This window comes from Rhipicephalus microplus, chromosome 3 (assembly GCF_043290135.1).
Source record: "Rhipicephalus microplus isolate Deutch F79 chromosome 3, USDA_Rmic, whole genome shotgun sequence".
NCBI classification, from domain to species: Eukaryota; Metazoa; Arthropoda; class Arachnida; order Ixodida; family Ixodidae; genus Rhipicephalus; species Rhipicephalus microplus.
Window position 1 is genome coordinate 243,512,190 of NC_134702.1, and position 12,308 is coordinate 243,524,497.

The following is a 12,308-nucleotide window of genomic DNA, read 5'->3' on the forward strand; positions in this document are numbered from 1 at the left end:
CACTGCCCTGCAGAATGTAGGCGTGGCCTTTCGTAAGAACAGCCACAGCTCTGAAGAAATAATAAATACACCAAGTTGCTGCCCTAATGAACAAAACATATAGGAAGTTGTCTGTATGTCCCATGTACTCAGATTTAGGCACACGGTAAATGACTTCAGATGGTCAAAGCTTCTGAAGCCCTTCACAACAGCATCTGTGATAATCGTGTCATGGTTGGGACGCTAAACCTCAGATATTTATTCTATTATCTTTGTCAGGGGTCATTGTGTTTGGGCGTTGAGACATAGTTGTACTATGAAAGGGCAGTGTGCTAAATATTTTGAACGAAAAATGTAACAACGCGTGAAGGCAGCCCTATAGTATCGACACTGCAGATTCACGAAGTATAGCGTCGTGTAACCTTCTTCCCCGTTTATTTTAATCGAGTTTAATCGCCACTACAAAGTCGCGCTTGTTGAGGCAATGACATTGTTGATACCTGCAAAACCTTCCTATTTCCAGTGCAACCATACTTTGGGGTTATTGTGCCAGAACACCGTTCACCTTGTCTGAGAGATTTTTCACACCCATCGATTATGAGTGGATTTACCGCTGCCGATAATCCTCGCGCTGATTTCGACACCACGAAAATCAAGGAACAAAGGCATTCGGCTACTGACACACATGTCGCGGGATCAAATGCTGGCCACGGAGGCCGAATTTTCGATGGAGGCGGAAATGCTTAGGGTCCTTGTACTTAGATTCAGGTTCACGTTAAAGAACCTCAGGTGGTCAAAATTTCTTGAGCCCTTCGCTACAGCGTATCTTATCTTATAGTGGTTTTGTGACGTTATGAACTCACAATTATTATTCACATAAACACGGGGGATGGCAACGTGTCGCACCGTCGCGGAATGTTATGCCAATGACGACACGATCTTGGACACTTTGTATTTTTGCTGTTAAAGTGTTCACTGCTGCATTTTGCTCAGACGTGCACGGCCACTGCATGAACACGATGTGACCGCCACTTTACGGGACTTTCCAGTAGTGCACCTTACGTGTGGTTAGCCAACGCATGTATAGGACAACTGGCAGCTAACTTCAAACACATTGCAAATAGAGCAAGCGACATGTTGCTGTTTTCGACCTGAAAGAAAGAATTTGATTGTGCGGCCAGTGTAGCAGTGGTTCAGTCGTGTGTTTACTTGAGTATTGAATACAAATCGGCAAATCTTCCCATTTGGCAGCTGTTGCACGGGCCCTAATAGAGAACGTTATATCTATTATTGGACATAGCGGGACCTCATATCAGTGTTGACGAGTATATTATATAAGTAATAATGGCGCAATGGCCATGTTTGCCTAATGAGCGCCATGGAAAAGATTAAGGAGTGGCTATATGATTTGCGATTTAACGATGACATGCAAAGTCTGTCAACTACGCTGATGCTACAGGGCTGTATAAGGGCGTATTATCACTTACCTTAACGTGGATAAAACAGATAATATAATAAAACACTGTTAGTGAGGTGAAATACTTATCTAGAGGCTAACGGAAATATTCATAGTAAAAATATGATAAGGAAAATTTTGCGGCTGACATGGTGTTTAGCACAATCACCTCATCAGTGCCCGTGAACACAATGGCTGCGAGGCAGGGTGCTGTCTATGTGGCCACCGCAGCAGCAACCTCAAGATGGAGGCCGTGCTACGGGTCACCTCGAAATATAGTGTTAAAGCCATGTACTTTTTTTTAAGTGCCAACGATGATTTTTGTTTAAACAGTGCATCTCTACCGATAAACCTAGAAGGATGCAGTGGAAGCTGGTGTCGATAGGGCAGTAAGAAATGTTTTTTTTTGTGATACCATCCCACTCGCAGCACTGGACAAGGATGTGGAAAACTGTAAGTGGTTAATCACATTTGTCACAACTAGGTTATTCACCACCAGACAGAAGATATGAATTGTTGCTGTGTGTATGTCCTACTTATAACCTGGTAAGTGTTACTTGTCCGTAGCGTGATTTAGATACTGGTGGCCGATTTTCAAGTTTGAGTTTGATAAAATTTAGTTTATTTTTTTGTCTGCCTATCATATAGGCACTGCAACTTTGCTCTGACGCTTCGTTTTAGCAAGGGCTTCATGTCAATGCAGTAACAGTCAAATATGGGTTGGTGGAAGTTGTCGTGAGTAGATACAGCTAGCTAGTAAGCGGCCACGTTTCCAGCATTCTCGCGGTGTCCTGGCATCCAGCACTTTACAACATCTCCTTTGAGTGCGTAGATCATGTATGAAAGCGAGTAAGGTGGTAGAAGCACAGGAGTTTCATGTTTTTTTTTCGTTGTTTTCAAAGCTGTTACGCCACTGAGAGAGTCCGTGTATATAACCGCGCGTTCTAGTTTTGATTTCTTATTATGTTTGACAGCCACAGATAGTGCATGAGCTTCTGCGGTGAAAATGCCTGTTTGTAGGTGCAGAATACCGGAAGCTGAAAAGGTTGGGTCAACAACTGCATAGAGCACAGAAGTGAGAGACTTCGAGCCATCTGTAAAAAATTGAGCGCAAGCGTACTTGTGTTCAAGTTCCTTGGACTATCTGCGTATACGTGCAATAGGTGCATGCTTCGTCACTTCCGCGAAGGATGCATCACGCCCTATGACCTACCACTGCCATGGTGGAAGGTGTGCAGCGGGAGCCATGAAACACTGTTCATAAAGCGCCACAGCTGTTATCTCGGCTAGGCCCCTTACGCAAAGTGAGTAGGGCTGCCTCACCGAGGGTTGGTTTCGAAAAAGTGAAGAACTAGACAAATCAACTATTCTGGAGCGCGTAGGGTGTTCCTTATCGCCGTTCACTTTCAGATAAGAAATAAAAGATATGTAGGACCTCTGCAGGCAAAGTGACCACTCATTCGACTCGGCGTAAAGGCTTTCTGCAGGGCTCATTCGATAGGCACCCGTAGAATAGCGTATGCCCAGATGATGACCCGAATCCAGAATGTTCAATGCGATTGGTGTCGCAGACTGGTACACATTTTCTCCATAGTCTAAGCGTGTGCCTATGAGACTTTGTAGACATTTAGGAGACATTTTCTGTCACTTCCCCAGGTTCAGTGTGACAATACTTTCAAGACATTCCTCGTTTTCATACACTTGTCTTTAACATGTTTAATGTGTGAAACAAAAGTTACCTGTGTGTCGAAGATTATGCTTCAAAATTTATGTTCCATTTTCCAGACAGACGATTATCCTGTATATATATGTCAGTATCGGGGCGCAATCCTCTTCTCCTCGAGAAAAGAACACATGTACTTTTTTGGGGATTAAAGCGGAACCCATTTTCTTCAGCCCATTTGGCCACCTTTTTCTGACTTAGATGAGTCTGTCGCTCAGACTTCGCCAAGTTGCACGATTGAAATCCTACCTGTACATCATGCACATACGTGATATAAAATATATTACGTGCAATGTATAGACGCAGCTCAATTCATCGTAATAAAAGGTGTGCAGCTGAGGACACCACCTTGTGGTACTCCTATTTCTTGCACAATTGTTCGTGATAGCACGTTTCCGACTCGTACACTGAATATGCGATGCGACAAGAAACTTTCGATTATGTTGAACATTCTACTTCGTACACCTAGGCTGGACAAATCTCGCAATATTCCGAATCGCTATGCTGTTCCGTATGCTTTTTTCTTGTCAAGGGACACAGAGAGAAAAAAATTGGTTGTGTATGAGGGCCCCACGGATCTACATCAATGCGCACGAGTTGGTCAGTGGTGAATCGACTCTCTCGGAAACCACATTGGCAAGAGTCAAGTCATTAGTTGGATTCTCGAAAATGTATTAGTCGATGATTGATTGATATGTGGGGTTTAACGCCCCAGAACCACTATATGATTATGACAGACGCCGTAGTGGAGGGCTCCGGAAATTTAGACCACCTGGGGTTCTTTAACGTGCACCCAAATCTGAGCACACGGGCTTACAACATTTCCGCCTCCATCGGAAATGCAGCCGCCGCAGCCGGGATACGAATCCGCGCCCTGCGGATCAGCAGCCGAGTACCTTAGCCACTAGACCACCGCGGCGGGGCTATATTAGTCGATGGTTTATTATTTTTTCGAAACATTTACACAAGCAGCTCGTTAGCGCGATCGGCCTGTAGCTTGTGACAAAGGTTGCATCCTCGTTCTGTTTCAGGACAGGTATCACAATAGCCTCTTTCCACGAAGTAGGGATCTCGCCAGAAAACCATAAGACGTTATATAAGGAGAGTAGTGTTTCTTGAGTTTCCTAGCGTAAGTGTCTCAATGTATCGTAAACAATTCTATCAGGGCCTAGAGAAGCACTGATGCAACAATACAGCACTCCCCGTAGTTCAGCCACACGCAGTGTTTCATTACACGTGTCATTATTTGTGGATATTCTAGTCAAGCTTTGTTGTTCACACCTCTTTCTGTACCTTTGAAAAGTGTCTGAGAAGTGAGTTGAGCTGGATATTGATTCGAAATACGCTCCCAGAGAGTTAGGCTTGATTACCAGGCTTCCCCCTTGGGTGTCTAATAATGGTACCAGGTATGCTGGTTGACCTCTTATTTTTTTGATGCCTCTACAGACCTTAGCCTCATCTCTGTAGGAGTTCACACCCGATATGAACCTGTGCCAGCTTTTTCTTCTGGCCTGCCGGCACGTCCTCTACCCTTGCGATTCAATCTCTTTAAGAGTGATGAGGTTTTCTGCGGTGGGTGAATCACGTAAAAGCCTCCGCGCTTTATTTTGTTTCTTCCGAGCCTTACGGCAGTCGTTTCACTAGGGGACATGACGTTTGCTGGTGGCACTAGTATCTGGTACATATTTAATAGCTTCGCTGTTAATTAAAACAGTAAAATATTCAACACCAGGGCCAATAGTAAAACAAGACAAGTCCGCCCACGAGATATTAGTAGCCTTATGAAAATCCTCCTAGTTCACATTTTAAGCTTCCACCAAGTAGCCTGGAGACGGAATTCATTTCGTTTGAGTGTTTGAAGAAATATTTTGAAGCGGTCACTCCCATAAGTGTTCTGAACAATTTCCCAGGTAAATCGAGTAAAATAGATGGAGAAGCGATGCTCACATCAACGGAAGAGTATTTGTAGTTTTCGAGGCTTAAAGTTTAGTTTTCTTTATTTATCAGGCATGCACATCTCGAAAAAATAAAATTCTCAATGAGCCGGCCTCGTGCCTCTGAGGAGTCACCCCACAGGCTGCTGTGAGCGTTGAAATCACCGAGTACAAGACAGGGCTCCGGCAACTCATCTAATAAATGATTGGAAATGATGTTTGTGTAGGTTTGTATATGGTGTTTGTATTTGTACGTATTGTATGGGGTTTGTATTTTGTTCTGTGTTTGTATATGGGGGTATGTATATTGATCATATTGTAATGAGTTTGAAGTTATCGCTCAAATGGCTACTGCCTCCAGTGCAGTACGAAGCGGAATGTGCCGCTACGCTACACTTTCATCGACTATAATTGCAACACCACCAGATGATGCAAGTGCCTCTAAGCAGTCCTTGCGAAAAACGACATAGGAACGGAGGAAGTTTGTGTGCTTTTAGCTTAGGTGTCGACTGAACGCACAGCACCTTTGGAGAGAATTTGCTAAGGAGTTCTGGTATATTGTCAAGATTGTGTGAGAATCATCCAAAATTCTGTTGTAGTATTTTTTTCCATCTTGAATGTGTGTTTGTTCTGTGTGCCTGGAAAGAGAAAATTTGCTTATTTTGCAAAGCCTCTGGGAGGCCCTGTAATTATTGTTTTGTATTTTAGGAGTGGTCGAGAAGCTCTTGCCACTCCTTTGGCGCCGTCTGCGCCGGTGGACCAGTGGTGTCCATCGCCTTTGGAGAGGCGCCGGACGGATGAGTACGTAAAGTGAACTTCGTAACGGTCGAAAAAACCTTTGGTCTCACTGCACAAGAGGTCGATGGAGCCTCTTTCACTTGTTTGCTCCCCTGGTTGTTGCGAGGTTCCTCAAGTGCCTTCGGTGGGGCCGAGCTCAAAGAGGGTGGAGCAACCAAGGCAACCAAGGGCGTGCTAGTGGCGTTTTCCTCAGTACGTCATGCGTGGCCCTGCGCATAGCCGGAAACCGTAGTGGTGCTGACCCCCCTCACACCACTTTCGCGTAGGGATCTGTTTTCTGCGAATTGCAGGGAGAGCACTGCCTTCTTTCACGAAAGCTGATGTTGACTTTGATTTTAAAGGTAACTATTTATTTTTATTTCTTCCAGGCCACGCAATGCCTGTAATACGCCGGGTAGTCTCCATCATAGTTGGGGCAGTGAGCTTCAGAATTGCACTTATCATCAGCGGAGTGTCTTTTGGTGCCGCATTTCGCACACGTAAGCTGCCCTCGACAGCTCTGGGAGCCGTGGCCAAACCACTGGCATTTAAAGCAGTGCCGCACATAGTGAATTTAAGGTCCGCCTGCTAATTTGAGGTAGCCCATTACTATTTCCGTTGGGAGTGCTGTAGATGCGAAGGTATCTATTATGAGCTTAATGCAAATTTTTTAGTTTTCTCTTTTTATAGTATGCGCTGTACATAGATTACGTTCTCTTCTTTCCTGCCTGTGAGCAGTTTTTCATCGGACAGGTTCAATAAGTCATCATCTGACGTGACACCCTTCACGGTGTTGCGTGTTCGGTGTGGTGTTATGGTGATGGGCTGATCACCGAAAGCTGTTATGTTTTTTAGCCTCTGATACTGTGGATTGTCTTTGACTTCGAGCAAGAGGTCACACCCCGCCATTTCGGCGGCCTTGTAGACCGCGCCAGTAGTTTCCATAAGACATTTTGATACAAGAAAAAATATACGCTTCTGGCTTTCTTTTCCGTACTCTCTCAGTGAATAATGTGAAATTCGGGGAAGTTGTCTCTCCTAGTAGAAAGAAATTCAAACATAACAAAGATGTGCCACCTTTAGGGGGAGCGATCGTGTTGGGGGGTTTTAGGCTACCTCATGAAATTTGCTGCTTTTTGCGGCAGCCGTGCCAGCAGCCCAGCTCCGAGTCCAACAAGGGGACGCTACCAGGCACGCAGGCGACCTAAGCGCCAGCTGTACACGGATGCTATAAACTAACATATATACCCAAGGTTGGATATTTACATCAGGTGAACCCTTGCTGCTGAGAAATGTTGAAGTAAAAAAAATCAGATGACAGGAAAGACCTAAAGTAATAGAAAAGACGAAGATGTGGGAAGAGGAGACAGGAGAAGGCGACTACCGATTTCCCCTAGGTGGGTCAGCCCAGGGGTGCCATCTACGTGAAGCCGGGGCCAAAGGGTTGTGTTGTCTCAGCCGGAGGGCCTTAAAGGACCAATAACCCGGCTTCGTCTCAACCCCCAAGAATTCCGTTTCCCCAGACACGGCTCAGCCACGCACGGCTAGGCACGGAAGAGCTCGAAAGACTTCGTTAGCTCGGGTTCATGGTTTCGATACCCACCAAACGCCTGCTTGCGAAGACGCCCCCCCCCCCCCCCGGTTTTCCAATCAGTGTATCCTACATGCTGAAAATGAAGCAGTGCCAGAGATTGAAGTGAAATTTATTACCATACCACATTCTTTATACTTTTATGTGGACGCGACGTAAATGTTTACCGGGAACCGTCTCCATGGCACCCATAAATATCTGCTCTCTAATTGCCGGCCTGTCTTTATATGACGTAAAGCGTAGTTCATTATACCAACCCTGCAACACGGCCACTAGAAAAAACGGGTACTTTAGGGAAAAAAACATTCCGGCAGAGACACACGACAAGGAGCGATATTTTTTTGTGAAGCGCACATTTCTGAACACGGTGTACGTCTGGCTCCGTTATGGTCTAGAGCCCCTATCCTGTAAACACCTTGCAGCGACGTCATTAAAACAGCCACGCTAGAGCACATACATCGTGCGACGCGAAAACAGTGATAAACGCGTGAATGTTATCCCTACATCACATGCTCCTTTGTTGTTTGTGCGCAGAGGCCAATAACCTCCGAATGACGTCGTTAGCACACAGACGCCATTCAATCACCGCGCTGTCATACTGACATAGAAACCATGGTGAGTAGCACAACTAAATATAAGACACAAGAAGCACAGACGCATATTAGCAACTAATTTATTTAGGAAATATCTACACCTACATGCATCAACAAGCTCCGAATGCGCACTCTTAAAGTAACCAATATAGAATAAAAAGTCTAACAAGGTTGAAAAGAATTGAATTTCAGCGCTTTACATGCAATGAAAATGTCGCCCACGAACTACCCACCTGTTTTTCTAATAAAAAGTGCTGCTAGCACTCCACGGTCCGCATTTTTTCTATTTCTACCAAGGATTTTCACAAATCGGAGTCGCGGTTCACACTTCGAGCCCGTCATGCTGTACTCAAAGAGGTGACATCTGTCGTTATTATTCAGATTTGTTCTGTGTTCCCTGAGTCGGTCATTGAGGCAGGAAGCCGTCTTTCCGATGTAAGCTTCGCCGCAGGGCATGGTAATCTCGTACACGACGTTGTTGGCACACTTAACAAACCATTTGTCATTATTTTTTAAGAAACCCTCTTGTTTACCACAGGTGGTGCGCGGGCTCAGCTGAGCGAGCTTCTTCAGGGCTAAGATAAATGGCATGTTGAACTGACTAGCCACTTTTTTTAGGCTGTGTGTTGCCTCCTGCATGTACAGAACCACAAGTAGCCTCTGCCAGTTCACCAACTCTATTAAAGTTATCATACTGCTTTCACGTCAAATGAGCTACCATTACGGAGCCACGTTGTGAGCCCATGATAACACGTGCAAGCTACCACTAATAAATTGGTAGCGCGTACGTGCGAGAGCCTCATGTTAGTATGAGGTAACCATCAGTGGCGTGTTGTATGTAGCGCAATAAATGCGGCTGATGCAGAGCGCGGAGCCAGCTCCCGTCCCGTCAAGGTGGCCCCGTCTGGCGCTAAAAGGGGAGAGCTTACTCGGAAGAGCGTCTTGCAAGAAGCAGGCCAAGTGCCACCGTCTGAGTTTAAGTCGTTGTTGGTATACACGCGTGCTATTGAGAATGACGCAGCGACGCGACAACTGGGCTGTTTGAAACACGATGGCGGCACGCAGACGAGCTTATCCTCCCCCGCTATACGTCATTACCGACTGTTGTTAGAATGGCCGGGCGCCTCGCTGTCGCGTGCACACCTGGTCAGCGCACAGGACCTCACGGTGTACTCTCCGTGCTTGAGGAGGCTTCTATGAAGCGACATTTATTGGGAAAGCTGATGGAGCTCGAGAGTGAGAACGGCTACCGACGGAGGTCGGCCGATACACGGCCTGGCACGAAACAGACAGTAACACGCGGAGAACCTATCCCTTTGCGTGTTGTATTTGGTAACGTGGTTTTTACCAATGCAGTGTCTATTATGGAAGTGTTTCTGCAATTTGTTGCGATTATGTGAGCCCCAACGTGTGATTGGCTTGTGTGAAGACCGTTTGTTCGTCCAAGGGTTGAAAAGAGGATGTTTTAATATGAAATGGGCGAGCGGATGTTCGGGCTTGAACTCGGGCAAACGCCTGAGGCTGCAATAAAGCGTCTCTTCACTGCACTATGGCTCTTTCTTCGCGCTGCCACCGTGCACTCGAGTCATCGAGGGGACCCATTTCGACCGTCAAACGTCTTCCCTCCTTAGTGTAGAAGCTAGTTGAGGAAGAGAAAATTAACTGGCGCACTCAACAGGATGTGGAGAGCCCACAGCAAGGATTGCGCTGAAGTCCGGGAAGCTCACAAGACACTGACCGCTTTTGGGACCTGCTGGTGCGCTGCCAGAAGTAGTGTCAAGACACTCGCTGCTTTGGGACCTGTCGGCGCGCTACGAGAAGCAGCGTTGGCAAGCGGTACGAGCCTGCCGGTCAACATTGGAGCCAAGCGTTAGTCAGTGCAAGAGCTCTGCGCGTCACTGAACGAGAGCAGAGCCAAATGTCGTCGTTGCGCGACGGACTTACCAGAAAGATGCTGCAGGGTCCTGCTTTAGGAGCAGAGCAGCAGGGACAGTTTATGTGACAGACTCAGTCAGCGACAGGGGTGATCGGGCGGAGACCTGCTGCATTGGAAGTGGTCATCGCAACTAGCGTTGGTGACGAGTTCGCCGCAGATCCAACTGTCAAGTGCATCGGGCGACACATCACTGCAAGGAGAGGCCTGCTTTGTGCACTCTCGGGGCCCCAATTTTTCTTCTTACTGAATGCACTTTTGTTCAGGCACACTCTGGGAGATGGCGGATTCAGAGAGTTGTGATGGAAGGTAACAGTGTGAATAAATCAAATTGCACCCGCGAGTTGCAGCTTGAGATTGAAGTGAAGCGCTAAATCTCAAGCTTGAGGTGGAGAAGATGAGGTCGTCGCATGCGTCATCAGGGATGCCGGAAAACCGTAACCGGCATTCCAGTATCGCACGGTACGCGAAACAGCTGAAGACAGTCCTAGCGCCCATTCCTAGTAATGAAGCAATTATTCCAGCCTGATTCAAGAATGGGGACGCTCTTTTTATGGCAATGAGCATACCCGAGCAAATGCAGTGCACGATTTTGATACCATTTTTAAATGACAAGATGCATACGTTCTTTGCCAATCAAGCAAAAGCAGGGATATTGCCATATTCAGATTTGAAGTCTAGAAAGTTAAAGGAGCTGTGTATGTCTCCGAGTGAGTACCATCGTATGTTTGTGGAAATCAAAACAGAAGCAGGCGAGTCTTGGAGCCAAGTGATGGTGCGCCTGGAGACTATGTTCACCAACTACTTGAGAAGTAGAGAGGTAGAGTCGTTAGAAGATTTTAGGGAGTCGCTAATGACTGATAGGCTATAACCGTTATGGCCAAAATAGCTACGCTCACTGGTGCTTCAGCAGGAAGTAAAGGACAGGTTAAAGCCCATGGACATTGCAGAAGTAGCTGCCAATTTTGAGGAAAGCCTATGCAGCGCAGGCAGGGCTGTTAGAGCAGTGCCGAACCAAAAATTTTAAATATGGACAGCAAGCCAAGCAATTCGATAGGGCGAATTTCAGCCCTAACTTAAGAGCATGCTTTGGCTGCGGAAAAGCGGGCTACTTTCAGAGAGATTGCAAGCTCTCGTGTGACATGGCTGCTGTTACCGCGGAAGTTTTATGCGTGGCTTCCAAGAAGAAGCAATCATTGGAAAGCCAAGCCACACTGTCGCGGCACTCTGCGAGTATGAAAACCCCGCTGATGAGGGATCCGCAGATCGAGATTTTTGTGGGAAACAAGCCTTTTTTTGCACGCGTTGACTCAGATGCCCTTTTCACAGTGGTAAGAAAGAATGAAGAGTCCGCTGAGATTTTGGGTCACAGTACTGGCACAATAAGGTTAACCGACGCTTTTGGGGAAGGTGTTACCGCGCGTCTAGTGTGGTTAACTCTCGCACTTCCAGCACCGTTAGGAAGTGCTGCTGAGCCGGTGAAATTGCGACGCGCAGTGACCGTTCAGTTGAATACGCGTGTGCCCGAATTACTTACTCCCGCAGATTACGCTGCACCATCTAAATGGAGGTAACTCAGGAATCACCTGTGTAAGAGGGGAAATTAGATTGGAGCGTTATTCACCGACGATGGAGCCAGAGCATGTGTGTAGAGGTTCTTGGACTAGCGCTAACGCCGTGCAGCACTCAGTAGAGGAATTGCCAAGAAGTGCGCGCGAAGTGACAAACACACTGGGCGATGCGAAAACTTCGGTAGGATACAAAGGAAACGATATACGAGACGCCCGAGCAAAAGAGCAGAACAGAGAGACACACAGGCAGACAGACAAAAAAACTTTTATATAGCAAATGTGTTTGCCCCACCCCCCGGGATCCCTGGACCACCGCGTGGTCCCGCACCACGCCTACACGGTCATGCCTCTCGCCGCGATGACATCGGCTGCCCTAGTCATCGCAGCTAGCTGCAACGCCGGGTTCCCAGACGAGAGAAGGACCTTCCCGTTCTCCCAACTTGATATGGCAGGCTGTCTCTGCAGGGGAGGATCAGCAGGGCAGCCGAATGGGATATAGGAAAGGGTGGCATGAGCTTCGCCGTAGGGGGAACATTCCGGGGAAGTACCACAGTAAAGGGACAGCAGCTGAGGGGAAGAAACAGTTCGAGTCTGTGGACGTCTCCATAGGATTTGTTGGCAGTGCGTAAAAGAGGGATTTGGAAGAGGCTACATCCGATGGTTCGAACGGTGTATTTGTGTGAGCTCTGCGAAAGTGTGTGGCCGCTCCTTCGAGAAGCCCGAATCGAAGCTGCACTGAGCGCGGCGAATC

The 12,308-nt window shown here is 47.0% G+C and overlaps 1 protein-coding gene across 1 annotated transcript in view; it reads right to left on the reverse strand.

Moving 5' to 3' along the window:
* Positions 1-12,308, reverse strand: part of LOC142804193 (uncharacterized) — a 143,385-nt gene that overhangs the window by 114,263 nt on the left and 16,814 nt on the right. The gene's annotated exons all lie outside the window — the stretch shown is intronic.